The 22470-nt window shown below is 49.3% G+C and overlaps 1 protein-coding gene across 3 annotated transcripts in view; it reads right to left on the bottom strand.

The window, feature by feature from the left end:
* NEXMIF (neurite extension and migration factor) overlaps positions 1–22470 on the bottom strand; it is a 128482-nt gene that overhangs the window by 23893 nt on the left and 82119 nt on the right. For 2 of the 3 annotated variants that reach the window (XM_032196356.1, XM_032196357.1), the window contains exon 2: positions 17235–17369. The gene's annotated coding sequence lies outside the window, so the exon portion shown is untranslated. Of the gene's footprint in view, positions 1–2228; positions 2240–17234; positions 17370–22470 lie in introns of those variants that run through there. The other variant, XM_032196358.1, reaches the window with a different exon arrangement.

Genomic DNA, 22470 nt, shown 5'->3' with positions numbered 1-22470 from the left:
AACCGTGCCTGGAAATGCTGCCTCCTCCCCTGAACGAGGCTGTTAATTCTGGAGGTTCAGACTGCTGGAAATTAGTGACGAACGGGCCGGCTAAAAATGACCTGGGATTTCATTATGGCTAATAAAAGCTGGGGAAAAAAAACACAAACTCCCAAATATGCATTACGAATTCAGTCTGTAGCAACTCCTTCAAAGGTATCTGGGTGAAAGCAAATGATGCGCAGGCACTCTGACGTGCAGCAAATAAATCAAGCCTGCCTCTGGGAGCAGGCACCCAGGGGCTGCAGCCCTCTGTGCACCAACGCTGGGACCCACCAGATCTGCTCCTGGCCGCAGCTGCGACGTGTGAGCTGAGCAGGCTGCTGCACCGAGGAAAACCACAGCGGGGACAAAGCCGGCACAGCGACGGCCTGTGGAAGAAACTTAACAGCACTGCAGAAATTAAGTGGTCCTCGGGCTGTGCCCACAGCTCTCGTTTAAGGAAAAGATGTTAGCACAACATCCTGAAGTCACTTAGAGGATTCCTGTCCATTACCATGGAGAGATGATGCTGTGAATGATGCAGCAGGCAGAGCCTGATTTTTCACCCTGGATCTTAAAAATGGGGATTGGCATGTCGAAGTATATCCAAAGAGCGGGGGAAAGGCTGCTTTCACAGCAGGACGAGGCCTGCAGCAATTTAAAGTGATGGCTTTTGGCATGCCACGTTTGAGAGGTTAATGGAGAAGGTATTGGATGGCTTGTCTCTCAGCCTGTTTGTTAAACCTACATGATGTCCTGGTGCACGCTAAAAATCTCTGAGCAGGAACTGATAAATGGGCCGCAGCGAGCTTAGGGCTGCGGAGCTGAACGCAGCCCCAAAGAGATGTGAGTTGCTTCAGAAAGAGCCAATTTACCCCGGCGAGGTGGGAGCTGGCAGCGGCTGGATGAGAGCAGGGCTGCGGGGACCGGGCAGCCCCACGCACGGGGACACACAGAGCAGTAAAGGGCTTGGGTTGTGGTGTCTGGGTTTGTCTGCCAGTCCAACAGCATTTCCAAATGCTGCAGCCTGAGAAAACAGAGCTGTTCTGTCAGCAGGCAGAAGTGACAGCCAGGTTTGAGATGCTTTCATAGGATTTTATAGGATGGCAGGCTTAGGGTTTAGGGTTCAGGATCAGCCCTACCTGAAACGCACACCATTCTTCAGACAGGAGTGGCTTCCTGCAGCAACAACTAACAGCTATGGAAAAGATGCAATTAAACCGCTTGGTGATTAACCTATCGAACATTTTCACTGCTGTTTGGGAACAACTTCCTGGAAACGACAGAGCACCCTGATGTGCAGTGGGTTCAGGAAGCTGGAGAGGCTTCAGAAAGCCCTCTACAGAGCCCACGAGGCTGCAAACCCTGCCCCATGGGAAGGTCCTTGTGGACCTCGGGGTGGGCTCAGAAGGATGTTTGAGCGACAGAGCCCCGCGTGTAGTTACAGGGCTTCGGCTGAGCAGTGCTTTTTGCAGAGGGCCACACACACACCAAAAACACCCAACCCAAGCAAGCACAGAAACACAGCTCAGGGCAGAAGAGACCTCTGAGGTACACGCTGACTAAAGGCATCTCCAAGACCTGAGAATATAAAACATTCCCTCGTTTTTTCTTTGGTTTGGGTCAAGGAAATACCCGGCCATGCCAAACTTGCCCTCCCACCCTTTCCATGCGTAAAGCTGAACCCTGGTGAGGTTTATTCCAGAAGGGGCGAGCAGCCTGGTGCCGTGTCTGCATGCCAGGTGAGCCAAGAGCTGTCCAGAAATGAAACCACCTTATCCCAAAACAAACGATGCACGTTTTGCTGTACAGTCACCTTGCCTATTACACACCGTGCCCATTTCCAAACGCGGGTGTCACCACTGTGCCTCCACCCTGCTGAAGGGTGTTCGTCCTCCTTTCTTGCAGCAAGTTGTATTTTCTCTCAATAGCAACCAGATCTCTGGGTTGAATTGGCCCCACTGGGTCAGGTCATTGCTGTAACTCCCCCGCTGACCAGCACACGCTTCTTTTCCAGCTTGCTGTTAGGTTTTCCTAGCATTGATTTGCTAATATTTCATTAATACATCCCTGATATGTGTTCTTTGTGTAGCTTGGGAAAAAATGACATCGTTACTCTCACTCTTTAGATCCGATTGTGTGCGGGAGGTGAAGTGCCACTGAATTTATGCTAAGATTTTAAAGGATGCTATCAATTTGAAACTCACAAAGTACTTCAATTTTTTTCACCTCAGTTAACAATCTAGCAGCACTGCAGAAGTGAAGGATTTCAAATGATCTAAATTTAGTGCTTCCAGCTCCCCCAGTACCATCATCTCTGACTGTCTGGTGTTTTTCCCAGTGCTTGAGCTCCTAGAGTCAGCGATGACATGACAGCATCACCTACAACACAGCTATGTGCCCAGCCTGCCAGACTGCAGAGAAGCACTTGAAAATCGGACCCAGGTATGAGCTAGAGGCTCAAAGAACAAAATCACGTAACAGGAATACAGTTTCTTTTTTTCCTTTTTTTTTAAAAATGGCATGATTCAAGCCAGTCTTGCAACTTCTGAACACATGGGGATTAGCCATACTACTTCTTTTTTACCTCTTACCCAGCCTGGCCATATTTTACCCTGAGCTCATCCTACTAATGTTGGCTGCTCCAGCTCCTGTTCTGCTTTGCCTATGTGAAGCCACCATTGCGTCAAATGATGCTGACTGCTCAGGACACAAAGCTACAGGGCACTGTATTATTCTCCCTTTTTCCAAAGATCCAAAAAAAAAAAATTTAGATGGCCTATGAGATTAGACAGAATAGTATGCAAATAAGAGTTGTACGTGGTATCAACTCCCTATGCAAAGGTCCCTGTTACGTGCACATGCTTTTCCTCATGCTACAAGCTGAAGAAAAACTGAAGGAGTGCAACATTTTTTGGGGAAGTCATAGATTCTTGAAAACCCTATAACGTGTAGACACGTATCACCCATAAAAATATTCCAGTGCAAGTTAAAATCTATCTTTTAAGAACACAGCTCTAAAACGCTTCAATGGATGGAAACCATTTTCGGTTTTCAATTTTTTTCTTAAATTGCATCTGGGCTGACAGCTTGAACACTGAGCTGCAGCCTGTGAGACAGAAATACCAACTCAATCCCAACAGTAGTGCTGCTACCAGTTGCTATAATGATCTTAATCAAAGCGTATTGTGATAAAAAAGGACTCTGGTTTGACTGCCTCTGGCATATCCTAGCTATCCTAGTGTCCAGATTTCACGTTATTGCAGGGAACCTGCCTAAAAGGTATTCCAGGAACGGAAGCGACAGCTTTTCCAAGGTGCTAATGGTATTTCACATGGTGTTAGAGAACAGCCCCCAGCCGGATCCTTGCCAGCGCCCTCCCTGCTGCCGTGCATGGGACCCACGGACCCCCAGCGGGCCCCAGCCCCGTGATGCTCAGAGCCGCATGGGGACAGGCACAAATTATCCCTGCTGCGAAAAAGTTACACTCTAGTTCATGGTAAAACGCGACAGGTGCTGCAACACAGGCGGGGGAATGTGAGGAGGAGGAGAGTAACGCGAACGGGAACAAGAGCCTGGATAGACGAGCCGCGCACAGGGAGATGCTCTATTTAAGCACTACACCAGCTCCAAGTTAAGCAAACAAGTCGATGAAACAAATAATGCATTCCTGCCTCCCACCTGCTGATGGATACCACGGCAGAAATGGGTCGCGTAAGTTCAGGTACCGACAGCACGTCAGGAAATAAATACTCCTTGTGCCACACACGGCCCTGCGCAGCTGCCTGTCGGCGAGACGTGTGCTGCTGCAGCAGGCGGGCTGCGTCCCTGGGTATGTTTTAACCACACTGAAAGGCATCCCCTCCATCAGACTACAGAGGAAGGGGGTGGTTTACAGCCAGAAAACCGCATCCTGTGGGCTACAACACAGAATTGGTGCATCGGGGAGGCATCGGCCATGTGGGACACACATAGTGCACCTAGTGCAGGCGGCACCTCGTCCTGACAAGACTCAAAGGATGATGCTAGGAATACCTTTAAACGCCTGGATTTATGTATACATATACATAAAGTATGTAAAGGGGAAAAGAGAAAACCAAAAGCGGCGGGATCAATCCAGCAGTGACAGTGGGTGAGGCCTCGGGGCCTGCAGGCCTCACAGCTGAGGCGAGGGCCAGGCGGACACGCGCCACATCCCAGGTCCAGGGGCACCGAATTGGTTCTCCTCACAAGGAGCCAACTCTTTGTCAAAGCGTTTTGGCTCCATGATGGCATTTCTAGTGTCCTGCTGTACAGTCGGCTACAGAAAACAGGAGAAATGACAGAAATGCAGCTCCCTTCATGCTATCTCTAAGCACTGATTAATTACAGTGGTTTAGATGATAACAACATCCCTGCAGCTCCCGTGCGGGGCCGGGCAGAAAGGTGTTTTGTGGGCAGCTGTCAGAGATGGCTGGGGGATTACAGAACAGCTGCAGCCCTCCAAGAGCTCTCCTCCCTGCTCAGGCCACAAACTCGCTGTCCTTTCCTAATTTCCAAGGCAGGCTACCACCGCGTTTGAAGCTGACGTCTACTTCAGTGTATTTGCCAAGGAACCTAACATACAACATACCGCTCCTTGAGCGTGCTTTGACTAAGACAACCCTAAAGATCACTGGTTGCAGTACCACTTGGAACAAAGCAATAACACTTTAATCTCTAATTGTAGTCCAAGGAAAACACCTTTCCTGGACAAATGTCCCTACTTGTGGCATTCAGCACCTGGAGGGGTTCAGCAAACCTGCAGCCGCCACCCGAACCATCGCGCATCTGCCCTGATGTGAGCCCAGAGAAACTCTGCTGACTGCAGAATAACTCAGCCCTCTCTGGTGAAAAGGCCTTTATCATCGTGTTTGAGTGTCTTATATAAGATTGCTATAAATTGGCACCAAAAAAAAAAAAAAGGCAAGTAATTATGCTACTGCCTTGTAAGCTTTGATTCTGTGCTGTTTGGGCACAATCTCAGGATTTATTGTTAGACTTAGGAGGCTAATGCAGAGAACAGCAAAGGCTTGGAGGAGGGGTGGTCTACCTTTCAAGCCCCCATGTAAAAAGGAGATTTCCTTAGAATTTCACAGCCTCACAGACACGACTAGAGAGAGGCAGGAGACATTTCTGCCCTTTCCTGACAGCTTATGTATTATTCCTTAAAAAAAAAAAAAAAAATTAAAAAAGGAGAAGAAAAGAAAAACTTTCAGAGAAATACTGAGCCTTTATTCCCTTGTGTTGTTTAAACCTTTTTTCATGGCACCACACAATGAGCTTTCTTCAGGAAGTAGAACAGTAGCTTTTCCTAAGACCACAGCGAAGCAGTTACAGCTTCAGTGCTTTGAGAAGGTGCTGGGTAAAAAAGAAAAAAAGGAGAAGAAGAAGAAACCAAAAGAGAGAGAGAGAATGAATGAGGGTACAATAGGGAACATGAATTGCTGAGGGAAAGGGAAAAAAAAGAAAAAAAAAAAGAAATCAAGTGTAGGTATAATTGCAAAGCACCAGCACACTTCTGGCACTAGGGAAAAAGGGATTGTAGATGATTCAGGAGTATGACAAAGAATCCCTTCAACAAGTTGTCTTTTATCACAACTTTGCTGCTATACAGCTACACTGCAACAGGGAGAAATTGCATCATGTCAACAGCAAGTTTATAGAGATAAACTGACTCTGAAGACAGTGGAAATATGCTGGCAGTTACTTTGTGTTTTGCTTATCGCGCTGCAATAAATTTACCGAGAGCAGCATAAACAGGATATTTGAAACAAAAATACGCTGCGCTCCGAGAAGCCAGCTCCTTCACAGCCTCTGCTGCTGCCCAGCCACATCGCAGCCCCACGGGCACCAGAGAAGCCTTCACACAGCACCTGCCCCAGCAAAACAGAAGCTTTGCCCTACCAAAGGCTAAAAACCAAAAGAATGGGGAGCTCAGGAGCTCCTCAACGCCGTGGCGGTGCTATGTTCTTGACGGGCTTTTCCTGCATCCCTCTGTAGGATCCTGCACCCTCCCCGCTCCTCGCCCCTCTGCTCCATCCCGGGGAATGGCTTCTGGTTTAAATGCAAATAGTGAGCACGCAGTCATCGGATCTTTTTTTAAATTCTGAAAGCTGAGACTTCTAAGTTTATCTCAGAAGGACACTGGAAAGATGAATAGAGAGAAATTATGCAGAGAAAGAGAAAATATTCAAAGAGTAGAATTATGTATGCATAATTGCCTGGCTCCCTGGGGTGCATGGGCGAGTACACCAAGTCACTTTGTGAAATCATTCCCCACAACTCCTGTATCCTAATTATAGTGCTGTAAGTGGGGAGAAGCTAATTTTTCAACAGTCCTGATGGGGTAACTGGAAGAACCAAGAGGATGCTGTTAACCCCTTGTCTACTGCAGGTCTGCAAGCAGACGAGCAAACACAGAGGAAAGAAATGAGGTGCCAGTGAGCCACAGTGTCTTCTCCTGGCTGGTTTGAAAGCGTCCTGTGTTGGGGACAGAGACAGGAACCAAGCAGAGGCTTCCAGCAGCCAGCCTGGGGAGATGAAGGGCAGAGGAGAAGAAACAGGTCTGAATGGAAACACACCACCAGACAGCACCTCTACCCGGACATCAAAGAAGTCTGGAGGCAGTGTCACAGTGCCTTCCCTCAGTACAGCATGCACAGAAGCAAAAGCTTCACAAGCCCTAAATATGTCTGTAAAGGAACCACTTTATCCAGCCAGAAAGCGCAGTCACACACCTGTGTGGCACAGTGCCACGTAGCTTGGTGCCATATGATCATTTAGGGAAGCGAGCGCTCCATCCAGTGCTCCCCAAGGCCAGCCTAGGGATGTGTTTCCAGCACTGACCTGCTAACCCAAAGCCCTGGCAGGTTGAACATGCTTCCGACAGCTCGACACCCTGGCACGTGGCAGGGGGATGAGCCTTACCCCAACACGCTGTGAGCTGAGTGCCATGGGATGGGTGCCAATCACCATGCTCAAGGCTCACTTGACTAGCAAGCTCTCAAAACTACAGATTTTGGACAAACTCTTCAGCCCTACCTCTTCCCCAGGAAGAGTCAGGAGTCCCGGCAGGACAGCCCTGCCCCAGCCTGTGCCTGGGGCTTTGGCGAGGGCAGAAATCAGCCACGAGCCATCATCTATGCTTACCAAGCTCAACAGATTTAAGCTGACTAAAAAACACTTCCAGAATTCCTTGAATTCTCCAATTTTGACTAAAATCCTCGCTACTATTTTGACCAAATACCCTTTAAATTTCTTATGTTAGTTCTCATTTACTTAAGATCCTTTAAAAGGTTCCAGTACGTATTGGTTTTCCTTATCAAAATAGATGCAGGTGAGCAATAGCAAAAAGGAAAAAAAAAAAAAAAAAGCAAGCCTACCCATTTACCCATGTTGAGTAGGTCAATACTGTTTTTCCTCAGCCAGCCCCGACACAACACCACTAAAAAACAGCATTTTATAGACGTTCATGGGATTTAAGACCAGAAGGGACCACCAGCTTGCTTAAGAGGACCTCCTACAATAATAGGCAATTAAATTTTGCCCAGTCACCTCCTCATTGAGGCCAATTATTTGTTCAGAGGATAATTTCCAGAAAGACATGCTTGACTTCAAGCATTGATCTCAGCACGTGAAGAACTCTTAGCACAGTCTTACAAGTGATGAACTCTCTGCCAAGCCCATATTAATATCTAACCCTTAAGTTTCAAAAATTAAATATTCGAGTCAAATTGAACATACGTTTTTGGCCAAAGTAATAGACACAATTTTACTACTTAATCCTCTCACACTGTCTCAAGCTTCCTCAAATAACAGCCATCTGAACTGTGATCTCAGCTCTCCTGTGCTTAACAAACTAATTAGGCCAAGGGTGGCCAAACTTCCCAACTTCCTAAAACCTCTGTCTGGCCAGGAGCCACGGGAGGATGTCAGCTGGGGTGCAAGGGGATGGAGAGGAATGAGGAGCAGAAGCGGGTCCCACCTGGGTGACTTGGCCCCAGAGGCCTGTATGGTAAGGCAGGGGGATGAATAACGATGTTGGACTGAAGAAAACACAAAATCTGTACAGACTGAAAGAGATTTTTATTCCCTTGTCTATTTTCTGGTTTGGAAATAGAGAATTCTGTTCAGTCTGAGGAAGTCACGTCACTCGCAGGCCCTCATTAGACACGTGGAGGACCAGGCCCGCAGTGGCACCTCTGGGGGACAAAGAGGTGACGGTCACGGACTCCTTTACATGAACCAAGGGGCTCGGACCCTCCTTGCCCTCTTTCAGAAGAAGCCCCCAAGCACCAAAAGACCAGGGGATCCTGGAGCTGTTGCACTTAGCAGAAGGAAATGTGCACTGAAACAAACACAAGTGCTCTTCCTTCCAGGCCAGCGTCCTCCAGTCATGTGGAAAGTCCTTGTTTCGGGACCAAAGACCGTTTAAGCACTCGGTGCAAAGCGAACAGGTTTTAAAAAAACCTGAGGAAGAGCCTCAAAACCCTGCTCTTCAGGGCACTGCCCCCAGCTGAGGTGACTGTAGTTTGTAACCTTCCTTTGGGTGACGGTGGGAGTCCTGCTGTCTGCACAAAAGCACTTCTCTTGTCCTTGGGAAAAGAAAGGAAAGAGAAATCCTAGGCTAATAGCACTAAAAAATCAGAGGCAAAGAAAAAATCAAGGATGAGAAGTAGGTCTGGGACCACAACACGCTAACAGGAGCGCCTCACCTCTAGCTCTGATCTGGACCCAGAGCAGAAGCGAACCAAGAATTTCCTGACAGATGGTTTATTGCTGAGTGTTTCCAAGCCTGCCATAAACATCAGCAGCACGATAGCCTCCTGCTCGATGGTACAACAGAAATGACAGCACCTGAGCAGAGACAAACGTCTGTCTGCACTTAAAGGTGGTCCTGTCTGAACAAAGATTTGCAAATAAATCTGTACCAATTGAGTTAACCTCTCTGGATGAGCTTGAGGGTTGTCTGTGTAAGAGCCATCAACCATGCTAACTTTGTATTTCTGGTATTTGTCAAGTGCCCCAGAGTGTTCCCAAACTAAGAACACGTACAGACGTCACGATGATGTCATCTAAAGTCAGTTTGATGCAGCATCGCTGCGGGTCGGTCCAAGGGTGAGGTCACAGCCTTACGCTGTAATGCTGAACGTGTCTGCCTCTGGTAGGCAAAACTGGGGAAGAGCTTAAGGAGGATCTGTAGGTTTGGGAGACATTCCTGCAGGAATCTGCTTAAACCACGTTCAGTATAACATAAGAATAGGCGTGCAAATGTCAGAAAGACACAGCCAGGGTGTTCACCAGGACACGTATCACTGGGCAATGAAAAATGAAGGGGTGCGGAGGCTGGGACTGCGGGAACATCGGGCAGCCAGGAGGGATCTGGGCCCTGCAGTGAGGACCTCAGTAACAGCACTGCAGTGCACTGCAAAGAGAGGCACGTTAAAAAAATACAAGCCCTAAAAGAAGATCAAATTCCCTTCGCCAGCTGGCTAAGAGGGTGTCAGGGGACAGAGGACAAACCCTCTCTGTTTGCTTAGCTGGGTCCTGGCACCTCCAGGGGACAGAGCTGGGGCCACAGCACAGAGGGGAGGCTCCGAGATGGGACAACCTGTGAAGCACGATCCCAGCAAGCCTCACCCAGAGTCAGCCCCTCAGCAATAAGCAGAGACCAGGCGCAGAGGAGGAGAGCACGTGTGTCACTCTTCAACCCTTGGAGCTTCAATTAGGCGCGGATGATATTCTGACAAGATCGATGAATCCTGATATAGCAGCACTCAAGATAAATGTCGCTTCAGAAGGGCTCTTGTGTTGGTATTTGGAGTGAAGAGGAGTTTGGGGAGGGGTGGGGGGAAGGATGGGAAACAAAGGAACATCAACAACCGTTGGAAGCGCTGTGCCACCTTTTGTACAATCAGATGTTTCTCAGGGTGATACTTAGAACTACCTGCAAAATTATTTGCTTTTTCTGTATCTTCTTTCCAGAGCACTTGTAAAGGCGTTTTTCACTTCCACGCAGAGGATGCATACGAAGAAAGTCCCTATGTAACTTGCTCTAGCGTGTTCCTGAGCCTGGGCAGCCCTGGGGTGAGAGGTATCCATATATAACAGCATCCATCAGACGCCTGCTTCCCATAACCACATTGTTTTTAATTTCTGTATTGAATTTAGTTAAAAAAAAAAGGAAGAAATTGAGAATCTTCCCCATCCTGCCTGGTAAAAATCAGCACAAGCTCCCAGCTCTGGCTGGCACTACGGACGTTACCACGAAGGGGAGGGAATGTTTATAAAACATTTTTAAACAATTCAATTTTGAAGCAATTTATGTGCAGTGGCACCAGGCATTCTTGACTGTAGAAAACAGACAGCAGGCTGGATCAATTGCAGGGTGGAGGTGGGTGCAGGAAAGCAGGAGCAGCAGACTGTGGCATTGAGGCTAATAGCTTTGTAGCAATTTATTCAGTGAGAAATGCTGCATGGAGCGACGCGGGGGTCTGCGCAGAAAGTAGGCAGAGAGGATGGCAGTGCCTGGGAGGGAGACGGTCCCCAGCTCCCGAGTGGCAGAGAGCAGGGAGGATCAATACCGAGCACTCCAGGAAAAGCAGGAAATTCTTCCTCCCTTACAAAACTAACCAAATGACAATTAATGGATCCAAACAAGCCGACTGAAAAAAAAAAAAAAAAAAAAAAAGTGACTGAAGAAACAGCACATGAAAAAATCCCAGCGAGATAAAGGCTTCAGTGCTGTCACAGCAGCACTCCTGCTGCAGGACTTCCTACAGCCTGGACCCTTCAGGTTCACGGCCCTGCCACCCCTAACCAAAATCCTGTTGCCGGCAGGGCTCTTCATTTTCCCTACAAATGGCAAGGGAAACCCCACGCCATAATGTCCAGCCCCTGCCACAGCTTGGCCCGTATCACCTCTTCGGCAGCAAAGCCTGCCCTGGGGATGTGCCACAATGCCTCCTCTCCCTGGTGGGGATCCACACTGTGCTGTAGGGCTTAAGGAACAGATAAGGAGGGCTAATTTTGTGATACCTGGGAGCCTGGATTCTGGTTTTAACAACTGAGCTAAAAAATCGCCTTTGACCGCCACAAATGCCCTGCGATGCGATGCAAGCTCAGGAGCTCGACATCTTTCTTGCAGATAAAATTTGCTCTGAATTGCTCCCGCTGGTGTTTGCAGCCCAAGGATAATGTGATGCTCTTTCCACATCACACCAGCTCCATGCCCAAGCACATATGGTCTGGCTAAATAAGAAGCCTTGGAAAGGCTGTCAACAAGACTAGAGGAAGGTGTGCATCTGTGCAGAAACATATGCATGCCCCAGCACTGCACACTGAGCCACGAAAAGGATGCTCGTGCCCAGAATCCCACCGAAACCTGCCCAGGTACAGCAGAGGCCCAGCACAGGAGCAGGGATGCAGCTGACTGCCACTTCCACACTCCCTTCCCCTCGCTCCCGTCGTGTTGCAGAGCTGAAAACCCATCGGCCTGCTTCCAAGGTCCCTCTTGACACGGTACCCGAGGACGATGCTCCCCCTAGCTCGGCCGACACAGGTTATCACAGCGTTGCTGCTGTCACCCTGATTTGGGTACCTGCTTGTGTGTTTGCTTGAAAGTATAGTGCTTTATGTTCGCCTGCGAAAATCTCCCCCCTGGTACTAAAAGCAATGGAATAATCTACTATTTCAACTCGCGCCCCTTAGAGAATTCTGCAGTTAAAAAAAAAAATTAAAAAAAAAATGGTTGAATTTGATTAAACCTTTGGAACCTCTCCAATATTTCCAGTTATTCCATCTGTAGAAACACTCTACTGGCACTTGGCACATTTATAGCATTAACTGCCTTCTAAATCAGCAGCAGTTCTGCCTAACAATTTGGCATTTGCACATTGCCTTGTAAATTACCCACCTTACATCTCTGGGTATGAGGACTGTCCCCTCCAAAAAGCCTATTACTGCCTGGTAGAAATTCTTGAGGAAGAAAATATCTTCTTATGGGCTGGTCTTCTGACAAAAAGAGGGGGGGAAATGGCATTCAGTGGGCACGGTATTAACACTGTGGCTCATAGTGTTACTATGGCAGTAAAATGAAACCCAGTGCAACCAGCTGGTTGCTACACTGCTATTAGATCCTCTTTGCTGTTTTTGACCTTTCTAGAACACTCCGAAAGGCATTAATCTATTCAAAACCCATTTAGGATCTAAAGCACGATGCGAGGTGAAGGTGTTTGCGAAGCAGTCTTCCTATCGGGCCACGCTTAGGAAACAATCACAGTTCCACGGGCGAGGATTTGCTTGCTTTTGTGAGCGACTGCAACGTGGAGTCAGGAACCGGGCTAGGAACGGCTGCAGATCCAAATCAAGCCACAAAGCAGCAGGAAACCACTCAGCAATACCATCAGTGATTTGTGCATTTCTTGGTCGAAAACAAAGAGCAGAGAAGGTCGGCGTTACCACCTCCCCAGCTCCATGCAGCCTCCCCTCTTTTGTCCACCCCAAACGGCAAAAAAAAATCCCCTTCCAACAGCTCTCAGCCCTGAGCTCCTTCCAAAACCCTTTCTCCTTATCTTTAGGCACAGCTGACCCATTCTTCTCATGCCTCCCTGTCGACAAAGAGTAGGAAAGTCACCAAAGGAAGCGCCCAGCTCGTGCCCTGCTGCAGAACAGCCTTTCCCCAGGTCCGCACCCCAGGGTCGCTGCGCTCGGTCGGCCGCTCAACCTCACGCCTCTTCGGCCTCCACATGTCCTATCTTTGGTGGGGAAGCACAAAAGGACAAAGCAAAAAAAAAAAAAAAACACAAAGGGACATATTGCAGGGGCTCTCCTCCTGTCTTCTGCTTTTGAACCAGGCCTTCTTGATTTTTATACATCCCCTGACCCTGGAAGCATTAAGAATCCAGGGTCACCCGAGGACTTTGAGGTGGTCACCGTGCTGCGCATCGGCACCGCGGGGAATTCGACAGCAGCGCCGAGACACGGTTCAGATCCCACGCTTAGAAAGAGCTGGCCACCATTGCTGGGGCCAAAAAGGGATTTCTCACTTCTTATTCTGCAGGCTGAGCTCCAGCACATGGAGCTGAACCGCTCCGATCCCGTCCGTAACAAGCAGCAGTGACTCAAAGCGCCTTACTCATTATCACTCTTTTGGAATTAGTGCCTTAGTTAATGCTCCCTGCGCTAACATTTAAAAAAAATTATTTTTTCTGTTCTTCTGGCTTCTGCCCTCTTCCCTCACTTGGCATGGTTCTTGTTGTAGCTCCAGGAAGGAACGATGTCCCTGGGCTGTGTCTAACCTCCCACCTAACGCGAACCGTGACAGCAGCAGCAGCAACCCACGACCTCCTCCACCCATTTTCAGGGTATCAGAAAAAGTGCCCTTTTTTTTTCTGGTGCCCTGCCCATGGCTGGTGGCATCCTGGGGACACAGAGGGCTTGGCCGCATGCCCCAGCAGGTCCGTGCGCCGTCACCCAAGGGTGCTGCCCGGGTGCTCTCGTAGCCCTCCTGCATTGATTTTGGCCTTGAGGCTTGGAGACGGGGAAGTGGCTGAGCTCAACACTTCCCCAAACAGGGCTGCTCGCCAAAAGGGACAAGGCACAACTCCGTGGCTGAGCTGCACTTGATGAAAATGTCTGCTCTTTCACAAAAAAAAAAAAAAGTAAAAAAAATAAATAAATTTAAAAAACCCTCTCCCTGCAGCCAGCAGCCAGCGATGCATACTAGATGACTGCCTTCTCAACATGAGAGCAAAAGGGCAAATGAATCACATTACACTCCATGAATAAAAGCAGAGTCTTAATGCAACAGCTACTTAACGATTTCGTTTTCCATGCACTAGGCAGCGTGGCCTCATTTGCAAAGGTGCTGAGCACCCCGAGCTCCACTCCCGGTCACGGGAACTGCGGGCGCCCCGCACCTCAGGACTCTCCCCCGAGCTCCTTATTTGCTCAAGGCAGTGCTGAATGTACCACCCACCCTTCCTTGGCTTTTCGGGCACCCCATGGTGTTTAGAACAACTCTTCTTACTGCCCTACCTGCTAACAAGGACCGGACGGAGGCACCTGAAGCGGGGACGCGGTCCCACAGGGCTGGGGCTGTCCTCCCCCGGAGGAGAAAAGGACCTGCAGAAAATTCCGGTGTCTGCTGGGGGAATACAACGTGGGATAACCTCTCCAAAACAATGCCAGTCCTTCAGCAAACAAGAAGTCAAACGCAAACTATTTATTGCCTATTTATTTATGTTTAGACCGCTTCTCTTTTTCCTTTTCTGGGACAATTTGTTTTACTGTTTGCTGCTGTTTTTTTAAAACCAGTGGAGCTTTTGTGTTTTTTTTTTTTTTTTTTTTATTCCTTTTTTTTTTTTCCCTCAGAATGCTGATGCTAGCAGTGCAAGTAAGCACAGGACCTCCTCAAGGGAAAAAATCTGTAACCTCGTTTCATGAAGAACCCTGCGGCGTGATGCCAGTGAGACGAGCACCCTGTGCCCCAAGCTGCAGGTACACCCCGAGCAACCTGCACTTCCCAAACTTCAGCACATTTAATGGCATATAAACTTAGCAACTCAGGTCAAAAATGATTGAAGCAGTTCCAGAATATGCTTGAGGACAGCTGCAATATACTGCAGAGGCATAAAATAAGCTAGACAGAGCTCCTAGTGAAAGCGACGACACGTGTGTGCGTGCGGGCTTGAGACACAGCAAGCTGGGTGCTGATTCAGGTCTGCGTTCCTGCAGGAATTTTCCATTCAGGAGTAATTCAGACTCTAATTCCAGCTTGGGTTAAACATTTCCCTAACCACTGCTGACACAGTTTTCCCTTCACACACCACTATTCACAGCGGCCTCGCAGTGCTCGCGGCGCTCGCTCAGCTTTTCCCACCAGCAAAGCACCCGCACTGCCAGCGGGAGGATTTGGGACTAAGCAAGAGGCTGAAATGAGCTGGCACCCGGTTATGAGGATGACCTTCTCCCATGAGGAACCCTATGACAGTGGCTGCCATCAGCTGGGAGATTTCTGCCCACAGAGCCCCTGGTTGGACACCAGGACTTTTCTGCAGCATCCTGAGCCTGGCACCACGCGCCCTGCCTTCCTCTGAGCACTTTATTCACGCTTCCTACCACGGCAAAAGGCATTGCTAATGTTTTCCTCTCTGTCACCATCCTGGCTTTAGATGCTCAATTAAAAAAGCAGCTCAAAAAGCAGCTGCAAGCACCAGTGCCTCCTGCCTTGTCCAGGGGGTGTTACCGCAGCAGACAGAGATTGCGAGCAGAGGCCGCGTGGCAATGAGTCAGGGAGGCAGAAAGGCGTGAAAACAAAATGAATGGAAAGGCAATAAACCCGAAATATTTCACCATCGGCACTGAGCTCCTGGATAGGCTCCATCTATCAGCGTTACCAGTGTCCGGGAGCTCCCCAGAGCTGTAGTTACCGTGTGGTTGGTACGGCCACATGCACGGCACCCCAAGGCACGGGCTGGGGCCACCACGGCAAGGGCGAGGGCGAGGGACATCCACCTTGCTCGAGACCTCCCCAGCATCTCGGCTTTTGCTGCAGTTGCTCAAGCTGTTTCAGGCTTTCCCCATGAAGAAGAGGAACAAACTGGTGGGGCAGCAAGATGCCCTTGTCCAGGGACGTGTGTGGATCTGGGAAGGGATGGCTGCCCGTGCTGAGATGCTGCCCCGATCCAGGACCCTGCTGGTGAAGGATGTGGCTGGGGGAGAAGAGGCACACAGATGTCCCAGGTCTAACTCCAGAAGGAAATGGGGCGTGCTACAAAAGCTCAAGGAATAGAAACCTGAAAAAATTTGTTTAAAAAGGAAAAATGGTCCCCTGTGAAAAGCTAGAGAACAATTCAAAGAACTGAACTAGAACGGGGAGGCCTTCACCCTGTCGGCAAGCACAAAACCCCCCTTGATCCACTTTCCAGAACCCCTTATTTTCCACTCCTGCATGGAGCAGGATCCCGCCCCCATCGGCACCAGCCCGGGAGGCTGCCAAACCCCTGCCCTGCCTCTGAAAGCATCCAACTCCCCCCAGCACCGCAGAACGCCGCGTGGCCGGCGAGGAGGAGGCTTTTTAAAGAGATACAAAACCAGGATTTTTGTATTGAAACACACGCCACAGATGGTGTAGCAGACGAGGATTAATTCATGAATCATATTTCTTAAATGATACAATCTCTCTTTTCACTTCCATACTTTCCCTTTTTGACTCAGAAGCAGGGATTTGAGATGCCCTTCCCAGATATGAATTTTGCATGAACAAACAGTGCAGAAAAAAAAAAAAAGAAGCAGCAATAAAACAGAAAGCCCAGATGTTTAAAGCTCAGTTTTCTGATGTAAGCAAATGCATATCCTGTCCATCTCTGAAAGAACATGTGTGGAAACGCAATATATGCAGGCACAGATCTGGGACTAGGGTGGGAAAACACGTTCCTTAACATTTGGAGCTTACTAATGCTTCAGCCAGGGTTCTGAATTGCACAGAAACTCATTTTGTATCTCGCATTCATCGCCCCAGCAGCGAAGGAAAAGCCTGAAGTCACTTCAGAGCCCGGTTTCCACCACGAGCCCATCCTCATTCAGCCACACGGGCTGGTCCTGCTCCAGCCCTGTGGAGCCCTGGCACGAGACCTTTGGGTTGCTCCAGGAAAAACTATCGGAGCCCTGGCACCCACGAGGACTCCGGGAAGCCACAGCAAACCCAGATGTCCTGTGCCATGCACCCGGAGCATTCGCAGCGCCCCCACAGCCTCCTATTGCCGGCAGTGGCAACAAGACAAGGAACAACCGAACCGTGCTGCAGCAAGGGGAGACCCCAAGACCCCAACCTCCCGGCTCGTCCTTATCCCAGGAGCAGCCAGACCGGCTGGGGACATGCAAAGCCCACGACCCCATGCCGTGCTTCCACCTGGCACCAGCACAAACTGAAACAGGACGGGGAGAAACGCCCCAAATGCCCAAAACTCCCAGCTCGCCGCTGTGCTGGCCACCTTCTCACCTGCAAAAGGTGCTGCTATACCTCGCTTTCATCACCAGTTCAGTTTTTCAGTCTTTTTTTTTTTTCCCTTTGCACACAGAGCAGCTCTGTACATGCTTAACAGCTTTTTTTATGCAGCCTCGCGCTTACTGTTACAGCTTTACCCTGAACACAAAGCTTCAAGTTAGAATAAGGGTGAAAAATTACTTACCCTTAAATTACTTCAATCTTTCTCTGCTTTGTGTATGATCTGGGCTTCTCTTTTGGTTACTATTTCCAGATTTGGTCTTTGGGTAGGTGAATGGAAGAGGAGAATGAAAGGAGTTGTATTTGATGACGATGGAGACTGTAAAATAAAGAGAAGCACTTTAGTGCAGAACAGGCCTCTCTATACATACGTATCAGGTTAAATTAAATTAAATTAGTGACACCTACATAAACGCTTCCTACTGTTTTTATGCACACATACAAACATCACAACTGTCAAGGAGAAGGCAGCAGTCAGGGAAATGATAGGGGGGTTAAAAAGAGAGCAATTTCTAAAACAGAAGAAAAACAACCCGGTGAGAGCACCAGCACTCGCGGCGCAGCAAAGGGGCTGCCCGTGAGCCCAAGCCCTACAAACCAGGTTCGTCCACCACCTGCTTTGACAGTGACTTGCTGCTGTGCCCCCACCACGTGCAGCCCTAAAAACACCGCGTGGAGCCGCTGGGGAAGGGGCTGCCACCCATGCCAGTGTGGGATTTTTGTCCCACTCCTGCTTTCACCTTGTCCCCACCGTGACTGCGCTCCTGGAGGCTGCCCGCTCCTCAGGGCTGCCCCCAGCCTCACTGCCCGTTTAACGCCGGCCTCTGAGGTCTGCAAAATACCATTTTGTTTTTAAGGAACTGAGAAAGGAGCACAGAGGACAGGAACCAACTTCTGCATTGTTATTTTTCTCCCAACAGGTCTCCAACCTGCTGGGCACAGCCAGCACCGCCGGCATGGGGAGCCCCAGCCTCAACGCTGCAAGCACCCAAGGAGGAGCATTTCCCAAATGATTTAGAAGATGCTACATGTGCTAAGGGGTACAAAAATGACTCAAGGACTCCCCTGATTTGGTTTGAAAAGCACAAAGGTCATGGCAAGTAGCAGGCAGCAACGCACGCTGCCACTGCAGAAGTACCAACGCCGCAGCACCGACGCCTTGCGCACGCAGCACGGTGTTTAACACTTGCCCAGCAGCCTCTGAGAAATCCTACGTGTTTTAACAAAGCCTGGAAGCTTTTCCTTCCTGCTCAGCAGAACGGGGAAGGTAATGCACAAGTGAATAAAACTGCTCGAGACACCAAGCAGCAGGGCAGAAACAAAAGCCAGGTTCTTCTGAGCCGGTGCCTCCGCTGCCAAACCCTGTGCCACGCGCCGCTGCCATTAACATTCATTTTAGCCCTCCAAAACCTGTCTTTTAAATACTTTAAAAAATCCGCCGGGAGGGAGGATGCTCCAAGTCCCGGCAAACATTTGTTCTAGGGCAAAACACGCTGCAAATGATCCTTAACAAATTTTAACCGTTGGTGCAGTCAGATAAGAGCACGGTGCCGTAGATCACAGCCGGCTGTTATTGCAGGCTCCGTGCTGCTGAGCATGTAGCTGAGTGGCAATGCAGAGAGATCTGTATTTTGTGTTTTGGTATAAATTATAGGGCAGCCTAACAGAACTAAGAGGCAGCTCTGCTCCTTCCTGCATCGCTTCTTTCACATTTTTATGCCCATTAAGTTTCTTCCCGTTTAGGCGCTTTGTTTTGGTTCCTCGCTGCATAAAATTGTGCCGCACTCACAACGCAACCAAGCCGAATAAATAATCACAAACTTCCATGCAAGAACTCCGAGAGCTGCTATGTAAAGAAGAGAGGGTATCAGCAGATAGAGACAACTCGGAGGCAACCTGAGGTTTGGTATTCTGTGTCAGCCTGACACACAGGGGAAATAACCCTTTAATCCAGTGCAGTGTATTTCATTTACTGTAGTGTTATCCAGTTCGAAGATGTTATGAAAGGAATCCCCAGAGAGACTTAAGACTTCAAAACCAGCCTGAGTTTGAACTTAATTCCACCATTGCAAAAGGCTGCAGCCGTGGAAGATGACCTTTTCTGTACCTTGCATGCCAGGAGCCATTCTGTCTCATAATGTCACGCCAAATTAGAATATTCTCTTTCTGTTTTATTCGGGATTTTGTTTTGCCTTTTCTTTTTAATTAAAAGCATCTGTCACTATTAATGAAACAGCTAAAAAAAAAAAAAAAAAAAAGAGTCAATAGCACAAACAGATTAAAGACCAGGAGAGATGGGGGAGCCCGAAAGCCCCGGGTGCTGGGGCTGCGATAATGACCCCGGCACAGAGCGGTGGCACCCGGGTGCTCGGTGTCCCTCCTGGCAAGGAGAGGAGAAAAAGACATTTAAATGCAGGTCGCAACACCGCTCGGGTCCTACCTGGAGTGGAAGTGGAGATGTATTTACAGAAAGGCCACAAACCCACGGTAGAGGGAAGGAAAGCGGGACGGAAAGCCCACAGGCTGCGGGGCGCTCGCCAAAAAGCACTGGGAACCCCAAACGAGGCCTTTCTCTAGCAGTAGCCTCGTCCGTACACCCAGATGTCCTGATGTGAATGGTGAGAGCCTGGGTTTCGCTCCCTGCAGCTCCAAATTCAGATTTTGGGTGTAGCTCAATAAAAACGCGCGTTTTTCAAAAAACGCCGCTCTGGTACAAAACACAGCATTTATTAAGAGAAGTCTTCCTAATATGAAATTATTTCGCCTGCTAGACGCAGTACAAATAGCTTTATTGTATCATTAATAATTAGGAGCGTTCAGTCAGCACAGCTGAAAAAAAAAAAGTAAACTAGATATGTCAAGGATGCGCTGCTTTCTCTGCTCACCATTTTTTTAATGCCTTATTTCATGGTAGATAAGTGAAAAATCTTTTTACCTGACTTAGCGAGAGGCTCATTTACTCATGCAAATTTAAACCCGGGTGTCATAATACAAGGAAACTATAAAAACATATCAGAAAGAAGTTAGCGAGCCGCCAAATTTAGCTGCTAACGGAGTTCAAGCTGTCTTGTACAGCTGGATGCTAACGGGAAGAGCATCCCTGCCCCACTGCGTGTGGGGAGGACGCCGGGGAGGTTCGCAGCACCCCGCAGCTTCAGCAAGGTCCCGTTCTGAGCCCAGCCAACGTTACGAAGGCTCCAACCAAGAAGGAATCGCCGGGGAAGCAGCGATTCCCCCCGTGTGCTGACCCGGTGGAGGAAGGTGAAAATAAGGCACTGTAACGAGGAGAGGCACGGCAACTAATGGAAAAACATCAAATTCCATTAAGGGCCGCGTTAAAGGTTTGCAGCAGTCTCTAGACAAGCCCGCTGATATTCCCGAACCTTTATCGATCCACAGGTCGAGCCAGGAACAACAATAACTATTTTAGAAAATATCGCTTGCGATTTTTTGTGCTTCTACAAAAAAAAAAAGGCATCCCTACGCACAGGTGAGCACGAGACCATTCCCCACGCCGCGCCACAGCTCCGCATCGCTGCCCTGTCCTCGTCCTGCAAAGCACAGACCCATACCAGGGGGCAGGGAGGCATCCTGGATAAACGCTGCAAGAAATTTGGGGTATTTTGCACCTGGCCTGGGGGCACGTGACCCGGCACTCGCTGCATTTTGCTCTCTTCGATTGCCACAGCTCTCGATTTTATTTTTATCCTGAGTTAGCTCTGAATCAGGGATTGCAAAAGACAAAACAACACACTGCAATCATCCAGCGTGCCAATTAAGCTAAAAGATACCCTGGAAATCAAAATTAAATGCCATATCTATGAAAAGAAGCAGACAGCTTCCTCGGAAACAAACAAAAAAAACCGTATTATAGGAAGGGATTTGTGGCAGCCCAAAAACGTATCTGAAGCAGTCCTATAACTTCCTATCACCCCTCCCATCTGCATACTGTAGATCTTCATCAAATTGTGTATGTTTTTGCACATTTATCATCAAGATTTATTGAAGTTGATTCCATAAATTTCATTTAGTTGTTCACTGCTGCTATTTGTTTCCAAGGCAACAAATGCACTTTGCCCAAGCCGCGCAGTAAATCACGGCTGGTCGGGATTTGGGGGTCCCTGCCCCTCGTGCCGAGCGGCCGCGCGTCCCGGCGCACGCACTGGCACCCCCGGTCATTAGAGGCAGATTTGGTGAGCGTTTAAGGGAAATAATCCGAATCTGTGCGGCGGGGGAAGAACGCAAAGCTCGGCCCCGAGGCAGTGGCCGTCCCCAGGAGGAGGGCTGCCGGGGCTGCCAGGGAAAGGATTGGAGCCCAGCCCCGCTCCCGTCTCATTTACACCTCGGGTGGCGGGAGGCTGAGAAACCCATTTGCGGGTTCACGAGGAGTCGGAGGCTATTTCTGCGAAGAAGAAGAAGAAAAAAACCACCCTCGTATTCTCACTGCAGACGTTGCCAAAGGGACAGACTAACGAGGAGAAGGGAAGAGCTGGGAATCTACGAGCGTTGTCCACCGCGCACAGCAGCGCGGGCTCAGCATGGAGCAGGCACCCGGGACGCCGCAATCCTTTCCCTTATCCTTTCAAAAATCACTAAGGAACTTCGCTGGACAGCCCATTCCCAGGGGTCCGTACGTTATTCCCAAACAAAGACAACCCCGAGGAGAGGAGCTGCTGGTTTGGGCAGCGAGAGGATGGTTCGCTCTGCGGCACAGCCCTGCTGAAGATGTTTGCTGGAGCATCAGGGCTGCAGCAGGCCCAGCACGCTGCCTCCAGCAGGGTGCTGGAAACACGAAAATAACCTCGTGGTGCTCCCCGTCAGCTGTACAACATGGGACGAGGATCAGACTCAACGAGCGACCTCAATCAGCTCTATGAGCATGGTTATATCGGGCAGCTGGATCCCCATGCATGGCATCGCCATCACGGGCAGGGATGCGACCCGGGTTTAAAACAGATGCTGAGCACAATCCAATTTCTGCAATAAATGAATACTGTGATTTCTGTAATAAACAAAACCCAGCCTGCAAACGGCATCACCCCACAAGAGGCAGAGGTAGCACGGCGCTGCTCGTCGGACACCCAAGTGACCGCGTGTTAACCACTGCAGAGGGGCGCCCCGGTGTCTCAGGCTGGAAATCTCACCCCTTCACGCACAGCTGTGGCTTCTGCTGCTTATAGATGAGCAGGAAAAATTGCACGTTAGGTTTCTTGTTTTACACGACCACCAGTGAAAGGCAACGCAGAGACCACAGTCCAGGCATCAGACGCACACGGCCCTGCACTGCTGGGGAATATCCCACCAAAAACACCAAATCCAAGAATATTCCCCACCCGGCAGTGGGGAGAGGGCATAAATAGCCACGGAGGAGGGTATAAATAGCCACAGGTAATGCTTGCATGCTAGAAAAAAGCCTCTGG

The sequence above is a fragment of the Aythya fuligula genome, chromosome 13 (genome assembly GCF_009819795.1).
Source record: "Aythya fuligula isolate bAytFul2 chromosome 13, bAytFul2.pri, whole genome shotgun sequence".
NCBI classification, from domain to species: Eukaryota; Metazoa; Chordata; class Aves; order Anseriformes; family Anatidae; genus Aythya; species Aythya fuligula.
The sequence above is the reverse complement of the archived record's forward strand: the minus strand, read 5'-3'. Positions and strand labels throughout refer to the sequence as shown.